Source organism: Ailuropoda melanoleuca, chromosome 6 (genome assembly GCF_002007445.2).
Source record: "Ailuropoda melanoleuca isolate Jingjing chromosome 6, ASM200744v2, whole genome shotgun sequence".
NCBI classification, from domain to species: domain Eukaryota; kingdom Metazoa; phylum Chordata; class Mammalia; order Carnivora; family Ursidae; genus Ailuropoda; species Ailuropoda melanoleuca.
Genome location: NC_048223.1, coordinates 50,960,128 through 50,984,113, shown reverse-complemented (window position 1 = coordinate 50,984,113; position 23,986 = coordinate 50,960,128). Strand labels below are relative to the sequence as shown.

Below are 23,986 nucleotides of genomic sequence, written 5' to 3'. Positions count from 1 at the left end.
CCTGCAAGCATGAGGGCCCTGAGGTGGGAGCTTCTTGATGGAACAGGGAGCAGACCTGTGGGGAGGGGACAGAGCTGAGTGAATGAGGTCAGAAGTGGGAGTTATCGGAGAGATAATGGCGGCCCAGACCATAAAGGATCTTGCAGGTCACGGTGAGGACTTTGGTTTTTGCTCTGAGATGTGAAGCCAGAGGATCAACACGATGTTTGACAAGATCCCTCTAACACCGAAGAGACTCCGGCCGGGCTGGGATGGAGGGAGGTGACGCCAACACTCTTATCCTGTTTTCATGAAAGAGTCTGCGGTTTTGTTCATTAGGGTATTTTTGGCATGGATTCTGATTTGAAACAATATTGCATGAAAACACCACTTGTCTTGATTCCTGAGTGTTTTTGATATCCCTGTGTGCTACATTGGAGGCAGGGCCTCACTCACCTCTGACCTCACTCTAGTCAGCAGGTGGCTCACGGGGCAAAGTGGGGAGACCAGTCAGAAACCACTGCACCTTCTGGGAAAGAGGGAGCAGGGGTGGACGGGGGTGGTGAGGAGCGGGTATCTTGGATATTTTCTCCAGATGCACTGCATGCATCGTGAGAGGAAAACATGAGGAGTCAAGGGTGACATCCAGTTTTCTGGCTTGGGTGACTAGAAGACTAGAACTGCTGTTAGCTCAGATGGGCAAGAGCAATTTGGGGAAGAGCAGGAGCTCCACTGTCAACATGCTGACTTTGAGATGCCCAGTAAATAGGCACATGGAGAGGCTGATGGACAGTTGGGTCCATGAGCTGGAATTTCCTGGGAGAGTTCCAGGCAGGAGAGACGAGTTGGGAAGCTATCTGCCTAGAGATGATATTGAAGCTGTGAAATTGGGTGGGATTATCTGCGAGCTGAGTGTAGAAAGTAGGTCCGAGGACTGATCTCTGGGGGCACTCCAGCTCTTGGAAGTCAGGGAGACGAGGAGGAACCTGCAAAGGAGAATGAACTGGAACAGCTAGATAGGCCAGAGGAGAGGGGACCCAGGAGGGGGAGGTGGATGGAAAGCCAAGTACAGAAAGGATGTTGAGAACAAATGAGTGATGAGATGTGCACGCCCTGTCATGTCAAGGAAGATGAACTGAATAGGGATGCAGAACCTGGGGCTAGACCCTGGATTCAAATCCTCATTCTGCATCTTGCTGTGTCCCTGGAAATGCCTTAACCTCTTGGCATCCGTGCATCCTCAACTCAGGAAGTGGTAGTGTTTCTCTCAGGGTTGTTGTGAGTGCTACGTGTATAAATATGTTGAACGAGCTTTGAGAGGGTTCCTGGCACATAGTGCTAGATTAGTGTGAGGCACAGATATTTGTGATTTAAAAAAAAAAGGCAGAAGGGAGAGACAGCATAATCACTGAGCACCCCAACTTCCTGGTTCTGCAGTAAGATAGTACATGGATTTGTGGAAAGGCACTGTTACCCTGAGGAGAATGGCTGAGTGGAGAAAGGGGCAGTGCATGGAAGTCACTGGAGAAAACTTACTGTCAGAGTCAGAGTTACAGGAAGGAATCGTAAATTTTATTTATTTATTCGATAGAGATAGAGACAGCCAGCGAGAGGGGGAACACAAGCAGGGGGAGTAGGAGAGGAAGAAGCAGGCTCCTAGCGGAGAAGCCTGATGTGGGGCTCGATCCCAGAATGCCTTGGAACATGCCCTGAGCCAAAGGCAGATGCTTAACAACTCCGCCACCCAGGCGCCCCTACCTGTTATATTAATTATTATTATTATAATTAATCTCTAAGGGGTAAGATTTCAAAATTACTTTCTGGGAAGATAAAGTCTCGCGTGTTTGGCATGATACATCGTCCCTCCAAGACTATATTCCCTTCCGGTGATCTCATTCCCTTTCCTGCCCCTGGGGGCTACCATGTTGTCTAACACTTGTCGGCTGTCTGCTTGGAATGTCATTCCTTCCCCTTCCCTTCCCACATCTAACTTTCGCTATGTTGGCCTGTTATCCTTCCAGATCAGGTGGAAACATCTGTTCTGGGAGCCTTCCTGCAATACCCTCTCTGGGTCCCATTAGGTGCTACTACTTTAATGCTCTCAAGCGAGCCCATACATCCATGTACTGTTGCACAGGATACTGTAATTATCTGCTTGCACGGCTGTCTTTCTTGCTACACTGTGAGCCCCCTGAGTGTGGGGACTATGCAGGTCTCCTCTTTCTTTGCCCAGAAGGCTTAGCCTTGCATTATGCTAAGTGCTCAATAAATAACTTGGAGAACAAACGAAAGAGTTTGGACTAGCATTTTATAAATGAGAGTAACTTACACTTGATCTGAAGTTAATTGAATCTGCCTCTAATCTCCTACTCTTTATTCTTCTTGTTCCAATCACTTCCAGAAAGTTCTGTCCTGGAGTGAATTTGTGTTTTGTGAGAAATCAATGTCAGTGGTTTCACTGCATTTACAAATACGTTCTTGACTTTGGGAGAGAGCCAAGAAGTACAAAGTGATTAAAACTAGAGTTGACAATTTGAATTCACTTTTCTTCATTTCAATGCCTTTCTCTTTTTTTTATTTGCAACATTGGAGCCTACTTGATTCAGGAAAGAAGGACCTAGAAATTATTGAGGGTTCAAGATCTCTGCCTTCCTGAAAGTCACAGGTGGATTGAAATGAACATTTCATTCCACTTGGTTGAGACTTTTCAGTAGAAATTTCCAGAGTTCACTGCTGGGCAAGGTCAGAGCTGCTGCTCTTGACCCTTGACCCTGGTGACTGAGGTACCAGTGGGTCCTGGCTCAGGGAAGGTGGCAGGGAGACAAAGATAAGGAGACAAGAGAGAGAAGCAGGTAGGGAAGAAAATGCTGACTTTTCTGCCTCTACAGCTGTGAGGGGGATTCTCTATGCTGCCCTTACTTTATAACCCTGTGCTATAAAGAAGAAAAGCATATGGAAAAATTGTACATATTAATGGGCTTGCAAGTTGTGGAAGGGAAACTACGAGGGGATTGTAAGTGATATTTGTCATCCAGATTTGCCGGAAGTTAGGCAGTGTTGGAAGACGAGAGCCCTAGTGGAACATAAGTTGGCAGCCGTGGTAACAGAGAAAGTGGGAAAACACGTTTGTTTTTTTAAAATAGTAAAATGGGCAAGACAGACAAAGGTAAGAAGGGCAGGATGGAAAATATGCTGAATGTGCGCAGAAAGAAAAGCTTGGAAAAGCAAAGGCAGTCCTGATGGTATGAAGGAGAAGCCAAGAAGAACAAAATGGAGAGGAAGGTTGAAGACAGAGATTCAAGTTAGCAGCTTCCTTGGTTTAAAAACGCAATGAAGTAACTGTCCTCAACTTTAACAAAAAAGGTCCACAAGTTTTAAAGGAATATCTACTACGTGCCGGGCACCAAGCTAGACGATTTAGTCAGGAAACGAGTAGTTTTGTTAATGTTAGAGTTTCCGTATGTATTTTATGGACTTTTTCCAAAGAGGATGATTAAGGACACAGAGTGGAGGGAAAGACTATTTCTTATTTGGTGAGCAGAGGAGAGATGTTCCTTTGTAACCAGGCGGGAGACACTGGGGTGTTTGCGAGCCACTGGGACCTCTTCAGACCCAATCTGGGCTTCCCCAGTGTTTGTACACTGATGTTGCATGATAAATCTCACATAGCATGCAAGTTTATCATGAGTTCCAAGCGTCTAGTATCTCCTGGGAATTTTACACAGAATGAGTTCCAGTTGTATTGACATGGTCTGTGAAGGATTGATGACCAAAATTTACGCATTTCCCTACTGATGCTAAGAAAATATTATTGCGCATTACTTGATAAAAAAAATAGAAACTAGCTCTAACATTCTCCTTGGAAACGTTTGCAATCAGCCTTAAGTTTACTTTGGAAGTGAATTCATGTGATAGCTGTTTAGTTGGCCATGTATCACGAACCATAGCAAAATTAACAGAGAATATGCATACATAAAATTCCAAAATGTGGCCATAAAAACATCTCACCAAATCCCAATATGTGGCATCTTATTTTGAAAAATCAATATATTATCAGCCCCAAAATTAAGTTAACCAGAATCCCTTCTGTGTTATTACGGCATTAGTAATGAATCCTACCTTAATTTGAGCCTGGTCAATTTGGGCCTAGACAAGTCTTAAAATAAAGAAAAATTACAGTTGTTCGTAGTAGATATTTTAGCTTACAATTATTGAAAAAATCCTCTGTCTATAATAGGCTGCATGTCTTCAGAGGAACAAAAGCTTGCATTGAAATTTCCATCCTACCACCACGATTGTAACTTTTCCAAGACCCTGGTTCCTATTTTAAGAACAGGAGCACTGATACCTAACTTGAAGGTTTTGGTTTTTGTTTTTGTTTTTTTATCTTTTAGCAAAGGACCAAATAAATCAGATAATGGATATGAGAGCACCTAATAAAGTTCTGGGCATTCAGAAGATTCTCAATAAGTATTTGCTTCTTGTTCCTTGTCTGCTGTTGGGTTGACTCATCTTAGCATCATCTGGGGTCTTCTGCAAGGCTATTCTCCTTTCTAAAAATTGTCCGAGAGAAATGCAGTTTTGAATGTGTTATGTTGACTTCTTTATGTTGCTTTAATAATTGATCTGGTGGTTTCTTGTGTTTGTTGTCACTTCTCATTAGGAAAAATCCTTAAAGTCTTCAGTCTGTGTGTGTGTGTGAGAGAGAGAGAGAGCGCACACATGTTAGTGTTGTAATGAAAATGAGATATGATCTAAATATCAGTGATTAAGAAATATTTGAATAAGTGGTGGTACAGTGCATCTAATAAAACTGTTCCAGTAGAATACATAGTTCAGACAGATCTTTGTGAATAGAATCAAGTAAAAAAAAAAGGCAGGTTAAAAGCACCAGGAGTAGTCTGATTTCATTTGTGTTAACTTTGATATTCGTAAGGCATTATAAAAGGTAACTAGATAAACAAATCAGCTTGTCATTCTCTTTTGGCTATTTTTAGCTTTGTATAATATATAGCTCTTACTCTAATAACTTAAAAAGTAAGTTAAATATTGCTAATAAATGAATGTCAATGAGAACAAAGACTCAGATGTGATCAAGATTCTATTCTGGGGAAAGTGTTGATCATTAATTAGAAAAAAATACTGAAAATTACTACAAGGATCTAGCTAAAGAGGCCAGGAACAGAACAAAGTAGACGTAATGAAATCAGAAGGAATCAAAAGTAAATCAGTAAGACAGAAAAATCCGTAGACTTGATAAATGTAAGAGCTGATTGAAAGACTGGTGAATCAGCTCCTCTGGCCACCTTAACAAAGTAAAAAGGAGAAAACTATTTTAAAAACAGGTGGGAAAAATGGATGTAACCACAGATGAGATACTCTTGCTATTTTTATCACTACATTCACAAATATGGATGCAGTGATCAGTTACCTAGAAAACTCAAGAGTGAAATAAAAATTTGAATAAGCTAATAACCACACACTGTAATGAAAGAACTCACTCTCTTCTTCCTAAATAACACAAGGTCCAGATGGTTTTACTGGGCAAGTTTTATAAATTATTTAAGAAACAAATAATTCTTTCATTATATAAAGCTTTTGGAACATACAAAATAATGGAAAACTTATAGTAAATCCATCAGTTTCATATCTCTGATAAAAAACCAGACAAATATATCACAAAATAGAAAACTATAGACCCCAACATCACATATGAGTCTAGATATGAACTACATACAACAAAGTATCAAGATACTAATATACAATAAACACAATGCATTTATCACCAAAATACAAAGACTATTCAACTTTAGGGATTCTATGAATTCATTTCAGTGATAAGGAAGAAAAAATACAATTATCCCAGTAAATTAAAACTGGCACTTAATAAAATTCAACACCCACTATTGGTTTAGAAAAAAAAATTAAGTTAGTAATCGATGAAGAGCATCAGAAACACCCAGCAAACATACTTAATAGTGAAACACTGCCATCATTCATTCGCATTAAAGACAGTAAATCAACAGTGCAGAACAATTAGAATAAAGGAATACGACAAGAACAGTAAAAACAAGTTTGTCATTGAAGCAGAAATGGCAAATGAAACGAAAAGATCTGAACAATATAAGCAAAACTTGTAAGAATAATGGTAATGTGAAGTATCCAAACTCTTTATGAAGAAAATAAATCATACTGAAGGATCTAAGGCCTGGATACAAGGAAGCATTATTATTGAAAATTTTCAGTTCTTCCCATTTTATTGATCTAATGCAATACCAATTTAAACCTCAAGAAAATTATTTTTAAATTTGACAAATTGGCTCTAAAGTTCATCTGTCAGGAATAACATTCAGGAAATGCCACAACATGTACTGAGTGTGTAGCGTTGCTGGGAACCCACCTAATTAAAAATTAAAATTAAAACAGGCATAAGAATAGACAAATAGATTAACGGAAAGAAAAAAGAAGTTTAGACCTATAGTTTTGCTTATGTTGGAATTTGCCGATAGGAGTTATTTCAAAGGATAGATCATAGACACATTGAGAAAAAAGTTGGCTTATCATTTCATAGCATATATCAAAATTCTAAGTGGATTCATAAAAAAAAACCTTTTAAAACACTGTATACTATCGGAAGAAAAGATGGGGGAACGTTTTTATAATCTGAAGGGCTTCCTAACCAGGCATTTCAACCCCCACAAATGAAAAGACTAACAGATTTGCAGAGCCTGTTTGGTGCAGTCCGCTAAGCATCTGACTCTTGGTTTCAACTCAGGACATGATCTCAGGGTCTTGAGATAGAGCCCCTATGGAGGCCCTGTGCTCAACAGGGAGTCTACTTGGGATTCTCCCTCTCTCCCTCTCCCTCTGCCCCACCTCCCCATCATGGATATGCTCTCTCAAATTAATCTTAAAACAATTTTAAATATCTGTAATGGTACGATAAAGTTAAAAAGAAGCCACTGTCAGGAAGAAAATGATTGCTATTTTTATACAATAGACCAAGAATCAGTATCTGTAATATACAAACAAGACTTTTAGATCAATAATAAAAATGGATTGAATAATAATTTGCCCATATCAGTGGACAAATAAGCTAAGGGCACAAGCAGTCAATTCACAGAAAAAAAAAAGAAATAAAAAGAGTTTGTAAACTTATTTAAATATAGTCATCAGATCAGAAAAGGTAAGTTAAAACAAAAAATCAAGATACCTTGGCTTTGCCTATTACATAGCAAAATTTGAAAAGATTTCAAATAATGAACAGAGCTAACCTTTCCTGAACACTTATTATATGTTAAACCTGATTCATTTAACCCTCATAAAAACTCAGTGGGGTAGGTATTATCATTCCTATGATGCAGGTAATAAGTTAGGGAGGTTGGTTAATGTGTCTGTCCAAGGTCACTCAGGTGCAAGTGGCAGACCCATAATTTGAATCCAGGTACTCTGGGGTCAGAGTCTGTGCTCCTCATTACTGTAGTCAAAAATAGGTGCATGGTGCAGAAGGAGTAGGGAGATCATAATATCTATCCAGCTTTTCCTAAAGAGTTTCTGTGAGGAACCCCATGACCATGAGGAAACTGATGAAGCAGATACTGTGAGTTTGTGTCTTCTTCATAGGGACAGGTGGTTTGGGTCATCTAAAGCACTGGTAACAGCTTCTTTGCTAGAAAGAAAAGGAGCTATTATCATATGAGTAGTGCTGTGGGTAGACTGTGTGATGGTTCATTGGGACACATCCAGGATCTGATCCCCTTTGGACATGGTCCAAAATGGATACATGGTCATTGCCAGCTCTCTGCTATGCACTTGCTCATACCCCCTGAAACCTCATCCTTCATGCTCCTTGGCAGAATGTAGAGCCCTCATAGATGATCAGGAGATGTATCACTTGGGAGAATGTGACTTGGATTCCATGTTAATTTGTATTCTTCCATTTAAAGTGTTGGTTCCTTCTTCCCATTGACCTTTAGCTCTTCTGGATTGTAGATAGCCGAAGAGGAGGGAGCAGCTATGGGCCAAACATCCGATGGGGACATTGGTTGCTAACAGACACAAGTACTTCCAATAGGCACCAAACACAACAATTTTGGGGGTGGGGTATCCTCTCTGTCCCTCTGCCTCCACCTTCAAATGTCCCTATAGTTTCTCTTTTCCTTTTCCTATCTCTTACTCTCTTTAATCCTTGACTTTGTTCTCTCTCCTCCCCTGGTGACAGCCCTGACTAATGAACTTGCTGATTCCACCTGGAAGATACAGCCTACTTTTAAGACAAAGTATTAACAGCCATAGAGAAGCCATGCTGATGATGTAGTTTTGCCAAGAAATTGTTATTTTGGCAAAGATGCTTTGGGCCAGCTGATACTTTGATGACTGTTTGTTGATCCTTAAATCTATATACCATCTTATTTGGAGTCATGTGAAGTCCTAGACAGAGTAATTTAAAATAGCAAAACCTGAGACACTAGGAAAATTGCACTGTTGTGAACATATCTATGGAGAAACTAAAACTATACCAGAAAAAATTCCATTGGAACTATTGACTTGAAATTATCAGAGAAAAGGAACAAGCACATGTATAATAGACAAGTGACTGTATTGTAATTTTTGTGTGTGTTCTCTATATACACCTACACCCCTGGACTAAATCTCAGCATTATGAACATGAAAGGAGTGAGAAGGTGTATCCTTCTAATTTTTTTCTTCTTTTTATTTTTTTAAGTACTAATTTAGAATTAGGAATCAGATACAATCTCATTTGAAAAGAAAAAATTACCCAACTCTTGGAGAGTTAAACATGTCCATCTGGAGCACAGATCATCATTCTTGCAAAACAGTCTTGACACCTAGACATTCATTTTGTTTTGTTTCAGAGAAAAATTAATTTCAAATAGAACCATATATTTTCACTTAAAATTTGTATTTAAAACTGCATAATTTGTGGTCTAATGAGGTCCACCTCTCGCTTTTTAGCATGTTCTGAAGTAGATAGAATGAGTAGGAACATTTGATACGTTTCAAAAGACATTTCACATTTATTTGCTTAAAATGCCTTTAAATATCAACAAGAAGCCATTAAATCCCTGGAATTTAGCTTGAAACTGTAAATTACACAAGGAAATGCAGGCAAGGAAGCATTAACCTACGCATGCTTTGTCAAAATAGAACTTTCGGATTTAACTGCAAGCTTTCCTGGATATTAGCAAGTCATATTCACTCTGTTAAATCTCCCCCTCCTCAATTTTTTTTATAGATTTTGTTTATTTATTAGAGAAAGAGAGAGCACACACTTGAGAGCACAAGTGGGGGGGGTTGCGGGTGTGAGGGGCAGAGGGACAAGTAAACTCCCCACTGAGTGGGGAGCTCGAAGCAGGGCTTGATCCCAGGACCCTGGGATCATGACCTGATCAGAAGCAGACACTTAACTGACTGAGACACCCAGGTGCCCCTTATCATACTCCGAAAAACAACTTCACTGTAATCTCCTGCTGAGAGGATGTGTCCCGTTTGAATGAATTCCTTAATTGTGACTTGAGATAACTTGCTAAGCAGGGCCCTATCCTTAAAATATTGTACCACTATACAGCATACTCCAAACTGGCACTAAAAATAAATCATTTAAGAATAGCTTTAGTCAACATGAGCTGACAGCAGATACGAGATGCAGGAGCTTTAGAGAAAGAGCAGACTCCCTGCCTGGCTTTACAGTATAGTCACTCATACTGGGGCAGCATCCTCCCCACCCCAGAGGGGTTCAGATTCACATGGTCTGGGAAGGGGCCCTGGAAATGATTACATTGTAAGCCTCCAAAGTGATACAGATTGGCAGCTGAGTTGAGAACTGCTGATTGAAGCTCGAATCTATACATGTTAAATGTCAAAACAAAACAGTGGACAGTAATTGCATTTATCCCACCTGCTAAAGAGACATCATGTAAAGAAGATTGTATTAAAGAGAAGAAAAAGCCTATAAAAGAAAGGTAGACACTAGATGATAGAGAAAAGGGGGAATGATTCCATATTTTCTCTAATAATTGTTTACATTTTCATCATTCCTAATGAATTAATGTTTTCCTAATGGTTAGTGTTTAGAAATGCCAAAAAAATTGCATTCTTACTAGATTCTGGCTCAAGTGGTTTGTTTTCAACTCTGTTTCCGTGAGGACTGACCAATTCGTTGTTTATATTCCTGCTGTGACTTGCTGTGCCTAGTTCCCATGCTTCTTTCTATAGTCTCCCTGGCTGGACAAACTCAAGCTGCTCCCTCTGGGGGTGTGTAGGTATATGGGTATATATATGTCTGAACTCCGAAGCATGCGTGTGTGGACATGAATGTGTATATACATACAAGTGTGAACCAACTCCTGGCGGCCAGTGGTGGTACCATGCTATCACGCGGGAGACTTCTCCATCCACCCCTTTCCTTTTGTAACTGGCTCTGACCCCGCCAACTCCTTTACAAATCCTTCAGCCTTGGCTCAGCTTGGATAAGACTATCAGAAACTCTGAAAGACCCTCATACATGATCTGTTGTTGGTAACACTGAAGATTGAGAGATGAACATGTTTTTTAATCCCAGAATGATTTGGGAAATCTTGAACAACAGGTGGAAACTGCATGTGTCAGAGGGCAGAGTGGGCAGTGGAAGCAATGAGGAGCTTTACAGCCAGACAACATATGAACTCTACACTCCGTTAAGGTTCTATGATGGCTAATTTTATGTATCAACTTGATGGGGCCACAGGGTGCCTAGATGTTTGGCCAAATATTATTCTGGGTGTGTCTGTAAACATCTTTCTGGATGAGATTAACTTTAAATATAGACTGAGGAGGGCAAATTGTCTTCCCCAAATGTGGGTGGGTCTCATCCAGTCAACTGAAGACCAGACTATAACAAAAACGTTGAGTGAGAGAGAACTCTGCCTTCCCAGGGACATACATCTTTTCTGGACTTTGGACTTGGACTGAAACAATGGCTCTTGGGTCTCATGCCTGTTGGCTTTCACGCTGGAAATACACACCGTCCCACCTGGGTCTCTAGCTCGCCAGCTTCAGGGTTTGAGGCTTCTCAGTCTCCATAATCATGTGAGCCAACCACTTACAATAAATCCTTTTAGATGGACAGATAGATACATATCTTAGAGGTGTTCGTCGCTAGTACTGGTATCTTACAGGTACTAGAACAATGGCAACCACAAAACCATTTTTGTATATGTACTGATTGGAATACCAGTTCTGTTTTTCTGGAGAACCCTGGCCAATACACATATGTAAATGGCTTCAGTGTGGTCATGTTTCCAGTAACTGTAAGATCAGGCTACAGATGGCTGTTGTGTTCTCTTCACTTAGTAATGATACCCAACGCTTCCCACCATGCCCCACTCTCTTAAGGATCCCTGGGAAGAGAACTGGCAGAGGTTAGAAATTCTAGAATGGCATAGCTTAAGAAGAATAGAATGTCTTTGCATATATGTTTAATTTCTAAGTTGACTTACAAATTGGGAAAGTGGTAATCACAGCATGCCACGTAGATGTTTCTTAGCCGAAAAGCAGATGTTTATTCAATAGCTCTGGGACCAATTATTTGTGTGGCCGATTACAAGGCCTGATGAGCTGTGAGTGCTGTATTTCATTCACTCTTGGATTCGTGTTATTATGTTTCTTTTTTTTCTAGTTGAGATTGTCCTTTTGAGCTTAATTGCTGCATCTGGTTTCCTCAGACCAATTTGGAAAAATTAGGTTGAACACTCAATTCTCTCCAAGACTGCCAACCACTGATTAATAAAATATGTTTGATCCTCCAGTAGAGCTTACAAAAATCCAACTATCTAAAGCTGTGGCAATGTGACACTTGTAATGAAAGACAGCCTTATGTTTCCTTTCAAAAAATTAGATTATACGGGTTCTGATTTTATGCTAACTTTCACGCCTTGGCATAAATTGTCCTTATAAGTTCTTTCTCCTTATGTCTAGTCAGCCACTGAGTTCTGATACTTTGCCCTTCTTTTGAATTCCCATGGCCATTAATTATCAGGTATGCAACCATCATTTCATACCTGGATTGTTTCTTGCCTTGCCCTCTGGCCTTTTTTCCAACTCTAACATCCTCTGCATAACACCCGTTAATTTTCTTGACCATTTTATTATGTTACTTTCCTATTCAAAGACTTTCCATGGCCCCATATTCTGCAACCCTATCAACCAATGTCATCACCTATCAAATGTATCCAACTTTATATTAATTTCCAGTGGATAACTTTTCTCTATTCAGACCAGTCCAGAAGCCTAGGAGTCAGGAGAAGAAGGGAGACAGGGACTCTAGGGGACCGAGATAGAAGTGAAAACAGCATGGATGATGGAGAAGTTGAGTATGGTTGGGATGCCGAATGTGAGTGGAACGGAGGGGATCGGGAGTGGGAGGGACAACAGGTGAGGCTGGTGAGCAGGCAAGAATGCCGTCAATCCCGGCATGACAAGGTGTTCTTTATTATGAAGTCAGCATGGAAGAACTCCTCTAACAGGTCCCTGTGCCCTTTAGGAAGGCGACTCCATGAGTGTTGCTGAGAATGTATTAGAGGCAGAAGGACTAGTTTAGGGACAGGTGGGAAAATGAAGAGAGGGAGGATCGTCCCTTCCCAAGGACGGGCACTCATCTTTTTAGCTCCAGCCCTTCCACTGAGCCTGGCACTCAGTAGACACTTCCTCACACATATTTGCTGGACTGAATGGAAATTCCGTATAGCCTCTCTGACTACTCCATACTTGGTTCTCTCCTAATTTTCTAGTCTCACCACACAATAATAAAACACACAGTATTTTGCCCTTTGTTGTTCATTCTTGATTCCCAAGTGGGGAAGGTGCCACAGTAGACACACCATGGGATCATGGATTCAGACTGACTCAGGTGCCAATGTTGGGGCTCTACCCTTAAGAACTTTGTAAACTTGGATCAAGTTGTTTAACCAGATCCCAGCTTCTTCATTTCAAAATTGGGGATCATGATGCCTGCCTCATGGTGTTGCCATAGTGGTGCAAAAAGATGGGACAAGTACACAGCACAGAATAGGGTACGGGGTACTCAGTGCTGTTTTTCTTGGCCTCCTCTACCACTTGTCCTGCTCCGCCCAGTTAGGTGGCTCTGTTATTCAGCAAATAGGATGAATCCGTTATGTGCGTAGCAATGTGTTAGGCCTGCGCATTGAAAAAGAAATAAGATAACTTTCTTGCCTTTCAGGGGCTCCTTGAAGTTAGGGACAGAAGTACAATACATCTTGGTATCCAGCACAGCATCTAGAATAATGCTGAACTCGAGCAAGGGGTGGGGGGTCCATCAGTCAGTCTAACACAGTAATCCCAGGCGATCCCTTCCTTCCCTTCCATCCAGCCACTCCCCTTGAAGTAGACGCTAACCCCTAGTCCTTTCCTCCTCAGTCCTGATGCTTCTCTTAGGCCTTCCCGCCATAATTTTCTCTTCAGGGGTCTGCTGCTTGCCTGTGCAGGGGATTGACTTGGGGACAGGTTGAATTATCTCATTCCTGCATTTTTTCATGCTAATAACCCTGTTATTCTTTAATATGCATCTTTGTAAGTGGCTTTGAGTCCTGATAGGTTGTTTGTTGTAACCATGAAAATAACACAGGCCTAGAGGCTTGCGCTCTGGTGTGAGGACCTGGATTTCTATTCTGTTACCTTTCTAATGACCCAGGTTCCTTCAAATCATTTTATGCTGACTTGATTAGGAGACCCTGCCTGTGATGGAGAACATCTCTGCCTTGGAAAAACTGCAATGGTGTCAAGGAGAAATTGTCCCTAATCTGCTCCACCAGGCTAGTGGAGGGGAGAGTTATTTCTCAGCTATCTGACCTCCAATTTTCTACATGTTGACCTCATAGCCTCTCTCTGTCTCTAGCAGTGTTCTTCTAGGAAAGCAACACAGGAATGAGATGACCATTAGAGCTACATCAGCTAAGGTTTGTGCACACTTGTTTGCTATTGTTCTAGGCATCTCATGTGTAATTTCTGATCCAATCCACAAAATAACCTTGATTTTATGGAAGAGGAAACAGGCTCACAGAAGTTGAATAATTTGCTGAAGGTCACATAGCTAGGAAGTGGTGGGGCCAAGATTCAGGTCCAGGCATTCTGGGTCTGGAGGCTCCTGCTTTAGCAGAGCAAATGTCTTCTCTTCACCATATGCCATGCTATGAATCCATCCTTTAGATCACTGTGCTTTAGGGGGATCCTTTGAAATATTGAAATACTAAATTACTATTATAGGAAGTATTTGACGTTATAGCTTGTTTTGAGAGACAAGTGAAAATAAGAGTTTCTAGAAGTTTCTAAACATAGGTTTTTCTCTTATCTTAAAATATCTTAAAAGGCCATGTACCAACATTCTTGGATGATTCCAATTCTGGTCAGCACACCTGTCTTAAGTACCTGTTCTGCAGTGAGGGAGAGACATGGAGGAAATTGGTAAGTGTGGTGTTCAAATGTCTCTAATAATCACTCACAATTAATAAGTAAACTCTTCCTCAAAGATCAGACAAATAGCTGTCATTCAAACACCTTAAATTTCCTCTTGGTTCCCTATGACACCTCCATCCTTGGTCATTCCTCTTCTCCATCTTCTCTTCCCTGACGTCACAACGGACTTATCCTAAATGCCCTTCTTGGAAAGCTTGGCCAGACTAGTTAATTTGCTAAGTGATTTTAGGCTAATGTGTTCCTGCACGTCAATACCTCAAAGTGTTCCTATCACTCATACCCCATATCCCAACTAGTGTGTATTTTAACAAGGAACTTCTGGAAGCACACTCTTATTATCCTAAATGAATAATTCCATTGAGGCTGGCAGAGCTGCTATTTGGGAACATCTGGGTCTGCATTTAAAGCTCCAAATTAGGGCAGTTTAAATATGGGACTCCCTGAGCATTTATAGACCTAGCAGCCCAATTATTCTTTCCCCCCTGGGAGAAGGGTGTGTCCTCCAGGTGGGAGGTGATGTGTCTTCAGAAATTAGTGGAATTTGGGTGTGTGGAAGCCAAATCATTCAAACACAATTACGCTGCGTTTTTGGAGATGCCTCCCTGTGTTCCTGGTGCCTGCAGGTTTCTTCTGTGATCTGTGCCTGGCACTCTCTCAAAGTCACGAAATGGGTCTCCTTTAACTGAGTTTCTGGCCGTGCCGGCATGCATGCATAGCAAGGAGGGCTGGACTCAGAGAGAAGGGAATTTTCCTGGTAATCATAGGGGTCCTGCTAGTCCATCTCCCAGGATTTGTATAGAGACTCGGGCTGAGTTAGAAGTGCTCTGACTGGGGGGGCGGGTTATAAGGAGCAGGACCTGCCCGAGGGCTGGGGGTCTGCCCTTGGGTTCTTACCCTAACGACAACTAAAAAAATGTCTTTTATCCTTGGGAAACTCATTTAGTTATTCTCTGTCCAATAAAGGACCTCAAAATTTAATTCCAGTTCCAAGATTCAGCACTTCTCCATGCTCTAGTCACACCCTGTCTGCCACGTGGCATGAGCCAGACTGTTGGAGTTCACTCCTGTTTCCACCACTTTTTAGCCGCGTGACCCTGGGTAAGTTTCTCCATGTTCCTAAGACTTGACCTCTTTATTGGAGAAATGGTATAGTGATAGCACCCACTCCACAGAATCCCATAGGGTTGAATGAGTTCATCTCCGTGCCCAGCATGGGGTGGGAGCTATGTCAGCACGTAAGAGCTATTACTCATATCGTTGTTATTATCCTCATCATCATAGGGTGCCAATTCTAACTGGTTGGCAGTCAATGCCCGTATTGTGAGGCACTGCTGGGGGTCTTCAGGAAAGAGGATTCCTGACCGAGTCATTATCATGTGCCAACGCAGACTCTCGCTCCATGGTATCAACTTTTGATCTCTGACTGCCTCGGAAAGTAACCAGAGGGATTAAGGTTTAAACAGATCTAAGAAGCCAATTTCCTTCATGCAGAAACCCCCTTCTGGAAAAAGGAGCACTAAACGCAATCTTAACAGAAAAGATGGGTAGAAGAATATGAAAGATGAGTTGAGAGGAAGGAAAGACAGTTGCCTCGATACATAAAACCCTGCAAATGCCCAGCCAGTGTTCCAGGAGATAGCCCGGCATCCCTCCCTTCACTTCTTTCACGTGCCATGCTTGAAATCTTTGTAGGGTCGTTTCCTTCTGGGACTTCCATGGGACTAGTTTTCCTCTACCTTCCACGGGGATTCTCATCCTCTCTTCCTAGTTTCATCTAACGTCTTAGTTAACTCATTGCCAGTGCAGTTATGTCCAGTACAGTAGGTGAAGCTCCCTATGTAATCCATCCTCCCCTGCATGAGCCCAGCTGGGCTTCTAGACTCTGCACGCACATCTTGCAGGTAACCAGCTTTGCACAACTGGAATGAGGTATAATGACTGACCTACCTTGAAGAAAGTCGGCATGCTGAATTGAGCATGAAGAAATTTGGCATTAGAAAAGTCTCGGGCCACTGGAGTGGCTCCTACGGTTGAGCGTCTCACTTTTGATTTTGGCTCAGGTCATGATCTCAGAGTGGTGAGATCGAGCCCTGCACTGGGTTCCACACTCAGTGACGAGTCTGCTTCAGATTCTCCCTCTCCCTCTCCCACTCAGGCTCTCTCTCTCTCTCTCAAATAGTTTTTTTTTTTTTAAAGGCTAAATGCTTCTGTCTAAAATGCTTTGTAAACTAGAATATTCTATAGAAATAAAGTATTAACAGTAATTAATTCTGCTATGTTAAGTGTAGTGTTCTTTGAATGAGTTGGGCATCCCAAAACAATGACCAATTTTAACTACTGGAAGAAGAGGAGACATTACTACATCACTGAAGGTGGGAGTTTATAGAATTGCAAAGCAGTTTGCTCACTTAGCCGTTCTCTCTGGCCAAAATGTCATGTGCTAATTCTGTTAGCCATATTGTTCCTGGGGGCAGAACACTGTGTGTACCCTTGCAGACTGGAGGGGAGTATCTTAGTCCATATTATGGCCTTCCTCCTACTATTACCAGGGACAGAGCCCTATTGGAATAAACAAACCTGGAAAATATTTTCCACATAGATAAAATTCCACGTACATATCCATATAAGGGGGGAAAAAAGCTAAGTTTATATATCTTTAAAAAAATCAAATTAGGGAGCTCAAGGTACCAGCATATTTTAGTCAAGGCAGCCATTATTATAAAAGGAAATATTTAAATTTTCCGTTTGGACAAATCAAAAATATTCAACACAAAACCTTAATTTATTAAAGATTCTACATAGTTCTCGAGACTGAGATTCTAGTTGGGTTAAGTTGGATGGACTCAAATGATAGATTAGCTCTCCTGATCCAACCAGCAGGAAACATTGGTTAACAGCTGCTGTATCTTAAGTATCTGCCAAGGAGCAGATGGGATTTAGATTTCTAATAGGTAATGTCACTGCAGTGGTGCTTTTCCTTTTCCAGATGCTTTCCCGGGGGTCGCTGGGACTGTTAGAACTGCACTTTAGAGGAGCCTGGTTACTGTTTCCATGAATAAGATCAAATGGTGTTTATCCTCCATCGATCAATACCGTCTTGTTTGAACTGATTGAGTCATTCAGAGACACATAAGGTAATGACAGCAATTGTGCAACAGTACCCAGCGTACTCCCCAGCTTGCTAAGGGATGGCAGTATTTTAAAAGACAGTTATTGAAACAGATTTGTAACATCAACTGGCTGTGTGATGAAATGAATACACACGGCCACAGTCTGCCCTGTGGGTTTCGCTGAAAAGGGCACTGGGCTTTTAGCTACAAGTTTCCTTGAACAACATTCTCTAAAACAAAAGCATACTATGTTTTGTTGTTGTTCCTGCTGTCTTTTTTAGAATAAAAGAAAAAAAGAGGTTTTGTCTTTTTGTTCGGATAAATAGAATACGGTTACTCTTGGTAACTAATCAGAACTTTATTATTTGTGTATAGTTTTTGATTTAAACTGTATCTGTAGAGTTTTGACAAAGAGCAACTAATGGGTAAGTTTGGAAAGTATCAGGACATTTTTCTGGAGACTGTTACAAATAGTGCAGTGGGAAGGGGAAGAGAGTTTTGCGGAATTCCTACCACGGGTCAGGGATCATGCTTTAACTATTTGGCTCTGTGATCTCATTTCAACTTCTTTGAATTCTGCAGGGTGGATTCTATCCCCACAACACACTCAAAGAATCTGAAATTCAGAGAAGTTAAGTAGTGTGCTCAAGGTCATACAGCTCGGGAGTTTGGGAACCTGCCTTCCAGCCAAGCTCTGTCAGGAGAGGAGTCCGGTGTTCTTTCTAGAATTACTTTGGAAAGTCTCTAAGAGAGACATGGTCCTGTTTGATGGAAGATAGCTAGGCCATCAGGTCCCTCAGATGTGTTCAGCTGTGGTGATTTCGTTGGTTCTGGTTTTACGAATGCAGAATGTGAGCTCTAAAAGGGACTTATTCTTTCTTAATCTGTGTTCTGAGGAATCCCATTTCTGAGACGTGTTAATAGATGTTCCTGAAAGGTGTTCTGTCGTAAAGGAAGCTTAGGAAATGAAACATCTCACACTCCTAGATGCTCACAAGAAGTGCGTACATTCACACACAGTAAATCCGCCGTCCCTGGGAGGACAGTTACGATGGTGACACACTCGGGCTTTGGAGTCAGACCCCCCCGGCTGGGGAATCTGGCTCTTCGTTTCCCGACTGGGTGATGTTGAGCCTGCTACGTAACTAATCTCTGTTCCATTTTCTCATTATTAAAATGTTAAAATAGTATCTACCTTATATGACTGGTTTAAGAATAATACAGATGAACGCATGGAAAGTGCTCAGGGCTACACCTGGCCATCGAGCACTTAGTCAACGTCTGTCAGTTAATATCATTCCAAACGTCCACGTAATAACAAGACCTGCTTTAAAGTACCTGACTACCTTTCCTCCACTTGACAATACGGTCATTTTTTTTAAGCCACATTTATGAATGTCCACTGAATACAGTGCAGGAAATGTTGTATTTGAAATGACACCAAACAACTTGGTATTAGTCTGGTTAAAAATAATAACTAAATATTCAGTGTTTTCCTATCCATCATGTCAGTTCAGATTTGCCCACTAAGGTTTTTTCTTTTTCCTTTCCTTTTCTCAATTCTTTTCCCCCTTCCTTTTCACCTGATAAATAATAAATTGGAACAGTAAAATATGAGAATTGTGTCAAATGGGCAGTATCATAGAATTCTGGAAACTATGGCCCTGAAATATGAACCAATAAGTCATTTGTCTATTAATCCATATTTAGCGGATTAATAGAGGAAGGCTTTAGCCCTTCAACAAGTAAATGCTGTTATTTGGTCTAGTAAGCGCGGCTACTACCCAGACCTACGCTCTTACTGTATATACCTCAGCACATTATCGTAAAGGATGTTTCAGACCAGGCCAGCACATCTTTGAAGCTTCTAAATTCTAACCTAAGTTGAACTTGTCAGTGTATATGTTGCAAAACCCCAATCCTGCACAGTGCCCGAATAACGCCGGGTTCCTCGCCTTCTTGAAGATGTACAACATCTGACTAGCCTACCGTAAATACACTTGTCTAACTTGGAGCCCGTTCTCCTTGGGATTCATTCTCATAATCGTGGAACAAACGTATTTCAATCAGAGTTTGAAAGGTTTCTGGTAGGAATGGATATTCCCGTTAAGTGCTCTGACACCTTTCCTTTTTTTTTTTAATATTTTTTTATTATATTATGTTAGTCACCATACAGTACATCCCTGGTTTTTGATGTAAAGTTCGATGATCATTAGTTGCGTATAACACCCAGTGCACCATGCAATATTAAGATACAATCATAGCATATTTTGGTTCTAAATCACCTTTCTGGGGTGAACTAAATGGTCATGTGAAAATACGGCCTCTGCAGCACCGTTGCCCAAACCAGCCCGAGAAAAAGATCTAATAATTAGCTCCCCCCGAGGTCTAGATTTAACACATTCAAAGCCAGTCATTTTCCATGTCTGTTTTTGTTTTGTTTTGTTTTTTCTTTTCTTTTGCTAGAACGAAAATCAAATAGCTTAAGGCATTCCTTAGGTGAATAGGATCCTGGCAAAAGAGATAGCGAGAATTCGCCAAGGTGATTTTGTGTGGGTTTCTTTTCTGTGGGGTTTTGTGTTTTAGGTTTTGGTTTTGGGTGGTTGTGAAGGACAAAGGAGAGGGAAGGAGAGAATTGAAAATATGAAATCTAAGGTGTAATAGGAATTACAAACTGTACGGAGAAGTCAGAATCTGCCAGTGACGATAATGCTGTTCCTCTTGTGATGACATATTTTATGTTTCCAGGGGTCGCAGGACCGGGACAGATAGTCAACCACAACGCTCCCAGCTGTCTGCCTACTGCTAGATAAACTTCTCGGAAACATTAGCCCTACTCTTGAACCCGAGGGGGTAAGGCTAATTTTTAGCCTCAGAGATTGATTAAATCAAGTAGCAGAAGCCGGCTGCCATTTCATTCTGAAATTATAGGATTATTCCAATATAGTCTCTTGTTTTCCATGTTGCTCCGTTAGTATAAAAACAGCCAGAAAGTGCCCTGCATTAGGCTCTAGATAGAAGAGGCTAGAAGCTGTTGTCACTGAGTTCCCACTGAGCCACACCGCACAGTTGCACAGAGTTGAAGCAAGAAAAAGCAAAACACATGGACCGTACCTGAGTGATTTCAGAGATCCCCACCCGGAAAAGGTTTCCTTGATTATGGCGAGTTCAACGTGTCACTCTGGTTATGCTCTAATCAACATATCAAACTCCAAAGGTTTGTGGCTTTAGGTTTGGTTTACAATTCCTGGGAGTTAAACTTTAACTCGCTCTGTCCCTCGCATCCATACAGCCCTTTGACCAGATAATTGGGTCACTACAGCCCCACAGAATCTACAAAACGGCCAGGCTCCTTTGTTTACAACATTAAAGTACATTTTTGTGTTAAAACCCCTTGATGTGAATACCCTTTTGAAGCCGTTTTTGTGAGTTGCATATTTAAAAAGCAGAACTCACTGCAGTTTGGGTAACTAGGCTTTAATTTATGTTAGCTCCCCTGTTTTCTGTTCTGTCAAAGGGATCTTAAGTCTAAGGTAAATTTGGGAGAGTCTTTTTTCTTCCTTTTTTTTCATGCTTTTTTATATCACTGTAGAGCATAAGGTGCGGAGACTCAGGTGAAGTATGCAGGTAAATGCTGGCTTCTAAGAATGAAATACACAAAGCATTTATATAACCAAGTAAATAGGTTTGGATCGGGATAAGGAAACAGGCTTCTTTTTTATGCAAGCTGCTCATTTGGATTTCACAGTACCGTGGCCACGTAATTGTCAGCCGTGGACTGGGTTACGTGAGATCCCAAGCTTTTGTTCATGGCTTGAAACCTCAGTGGAACTGTGTTTCTTGAAGAATAAAGGAGGTGACACTTTCAAAGATACTACCTTGAGATTCTAAGTTCTGTTAAGAGCTCAAGTCTATAGAGGATCTTCTTGAAGGTATAAAGCCCGCTTTAAAAAACAAACAAACATAAAAAAAAACCCCAAAAACCCAAAGCCCTCCCAATTTTGAGTACATTTTGGCTTAAGGGTTTAGAAGCCACCAGCCCCCTAGAACCAGAGGCTACTCTCACTTGGCTTCAGTTCCAGTAAGAGGAATCTAATTTTCAAGGAGCCACATTAACAGAAGCACATGGGCCACGGGAAAGTGCAGAATGAACAACCTTCCATAATATGGACGTAGAGGAAGAGGTGTCAACCAAGCACATGGGAATCTAACATGCAAGACATAAAGCTTGTTGCTGGAATATTCATACGGCTTCCAGTTTCCAGTTCTCAGACACGTGGAAGCCTCGATTTTCCTCTGCTTCTTCCAAAGTGATGCATGACCAGGTGAGACAGAACACTTTCCCCTGGAGTTGCGCCCTGGGAGTGAGCTGGGTGGGGGCACTCATGCTCCCTGCAGATACACAGCTGCATGAGGGACACATCTCTGGACGAGCCCCTGGGACCAGACCCCCACCGAGCAGTTTGCTGGGTGGTTCTGGAGAAAGCCCAGCCTCGAGTGGTTCCCACATGGATGGAGGATTCTGACTTGACTATGCCTGGTCCTGCAGAGAATGGTGGATATTTTAAGACTGTCAGTCCTGGGAGGGTTTTCTTTGCCGTGTTGTGTGGTCAGTGCCTGGATGGTGAGAAGTAGAGACGAGGAGAGAAAAGCCCGGGACTTTAGGTGTCTGGTGGCAACAGAAAAATGCAACAGGTAAAAGAAGGCATTTATTAACTAGTTATTAAAAAGAATTGGTTTCTTATTTGAGGGGTCCTTGCATTCAACAAGATAGGGCTATACTCACGTTAAACCAAAGTGTTTGAAAATAAGTTAAAATAGCCCTAAAGTCTGGTAATTAAGTGGGACAATTGACATGTGAATCATAAGAGCAAAGGCAGTCATGAATCTGGTGTCATGAGGGTATTGCTGAAAAGTTTTTTATTTTCTAAGTTCTCTCTTTTTGCAGCGATAGGGATATAACAGTCCGCAGTAAATAGGGAAATAACGAACAATCTTTCTGGAGGGTACTTAAGGGGACAGTCTGTGGCATGGGGCCAAGGGGAAATCACCCCATGACCCTGATCCCATCAGTCCAGTCAAGGGAAATAACTGGACACAGAATGGCCAGGGTTAGGCCTTCTGGGGCCCCATTCTCCGGGGAGGGACAAACCCATAATCGCTCAACTGTTATCTAATGCAAACAAAAACAAATCATTTTAAGTGGTGGCTGGTAAGTATTTTTTTCATTTGTCTATTATATAAATAATCACCAAGAACCTACTATCTGCTATGCATTGTGTTAGATGAGTGGCTATTTCAAATGAGAGTTGAGTCTATTAGCAGGCTGTAAACTCAATAAACTGGGGTGTAGCCAACATTTTAAAAACAGAGTAGAAATTATCAAGTGAATCGCATTCAGAAGGGACATATTCATGAAAATTTTCAGGTGTGTGTGTGTGTGTGTGTGTGTACTGGTTATGATCTAAAATTTATTGCGAAGCACAATTTTAAAAGCTTCAAAATAATGTTAGTCTTTAGGGGTTCATGAGTTGACAGACTGGATGCAGAGTATATACATTAAGCAAATAGTCCCCACAATACTTAATTAAATAGAGTTGGAATAAGTATTACAAAGGAGGAGTACAGGATGCGAAACAAAACATTCGACAGAGGGACCTACGCTAGTGTGGAACTGGGAGGGAGCTGAGGAAACTTCCAGAACATCTGTGACCTGAAAGGGGTGGGCGTGAAGGTGGACATTACAGCAGGTGGAAAGAGCACAGTGGGCGTCCTGAGTTTGAATGACTTTGGCACATTCAAATAACTGATAAAAGGCCGGGTGTCGGGGACGAGTGGGGGAAAGAGGCTGGTGCCGCAGATTTCCAGTGCTGTCCCCAGGCAATGGGAAGTCACTGGAAGGATTTTAAGAAAGTGAACCACATGACCTATTTGTGTATTTTGGGTGTAACACTGAGAATAAATTGTCATGGGATAACCTTGCCTACTTCTCTCCTTTTTCAAAATCAGTGTATGCTTGTCGTAGGGTTATTTATTCACATATATATTCAAATAAGAGCTGGAGATTTGGATTTGAGGCGGGTGAAGTATTTGACAGACCAGTTAGAGAGGAGGTGGCCGGTAATGGTGATTGAGATTAAGGTGTTGGCATTGGAGCAAGAAAGAACATGATGGAAGAAATACGCAGAGGGGTCCAACCTGAGTGCTCATTTGCGTGGGAATTATTTGACTTATGGATTTTAACTAATGTTACCTTAAATATCAAACTGACTTTGCCACCCAGCAGAGCTGGCATATTTGGGTAAAAAGCATTGATTATTTATTGAAAACATGAAGATTAAAAAAAACTTCAAATGTAATTCAAAGCCAAAGGCTCCCAAGAACAAGAAGTTCCCCTCCTAGCCAAA

General features: G+C 41.3%; 1 protein-coding gene across 1 annotated transcript in view; it reads right to left on the bottom strand.

Moving 5' to 3' along the window:
- Window positions 1-20,768, bottom strand: part of A1CF (APOBEC1 complementation factor) — an 84,892-nt gene extending 64,124 nt beyond the window's left edge. Inside the window, exon 1 of the mRNA XM_019794313.2 lies at window positions 20,694-20,768. The gene's annotated coding sequence lies outside the window, so the exon portion shown is untranslated. The remainder of the gene's footprint in view (window positions 1-20,693) is intronic.
- Window positions 20,769-23,986: the final 3,218 nt, after the last annotated feature.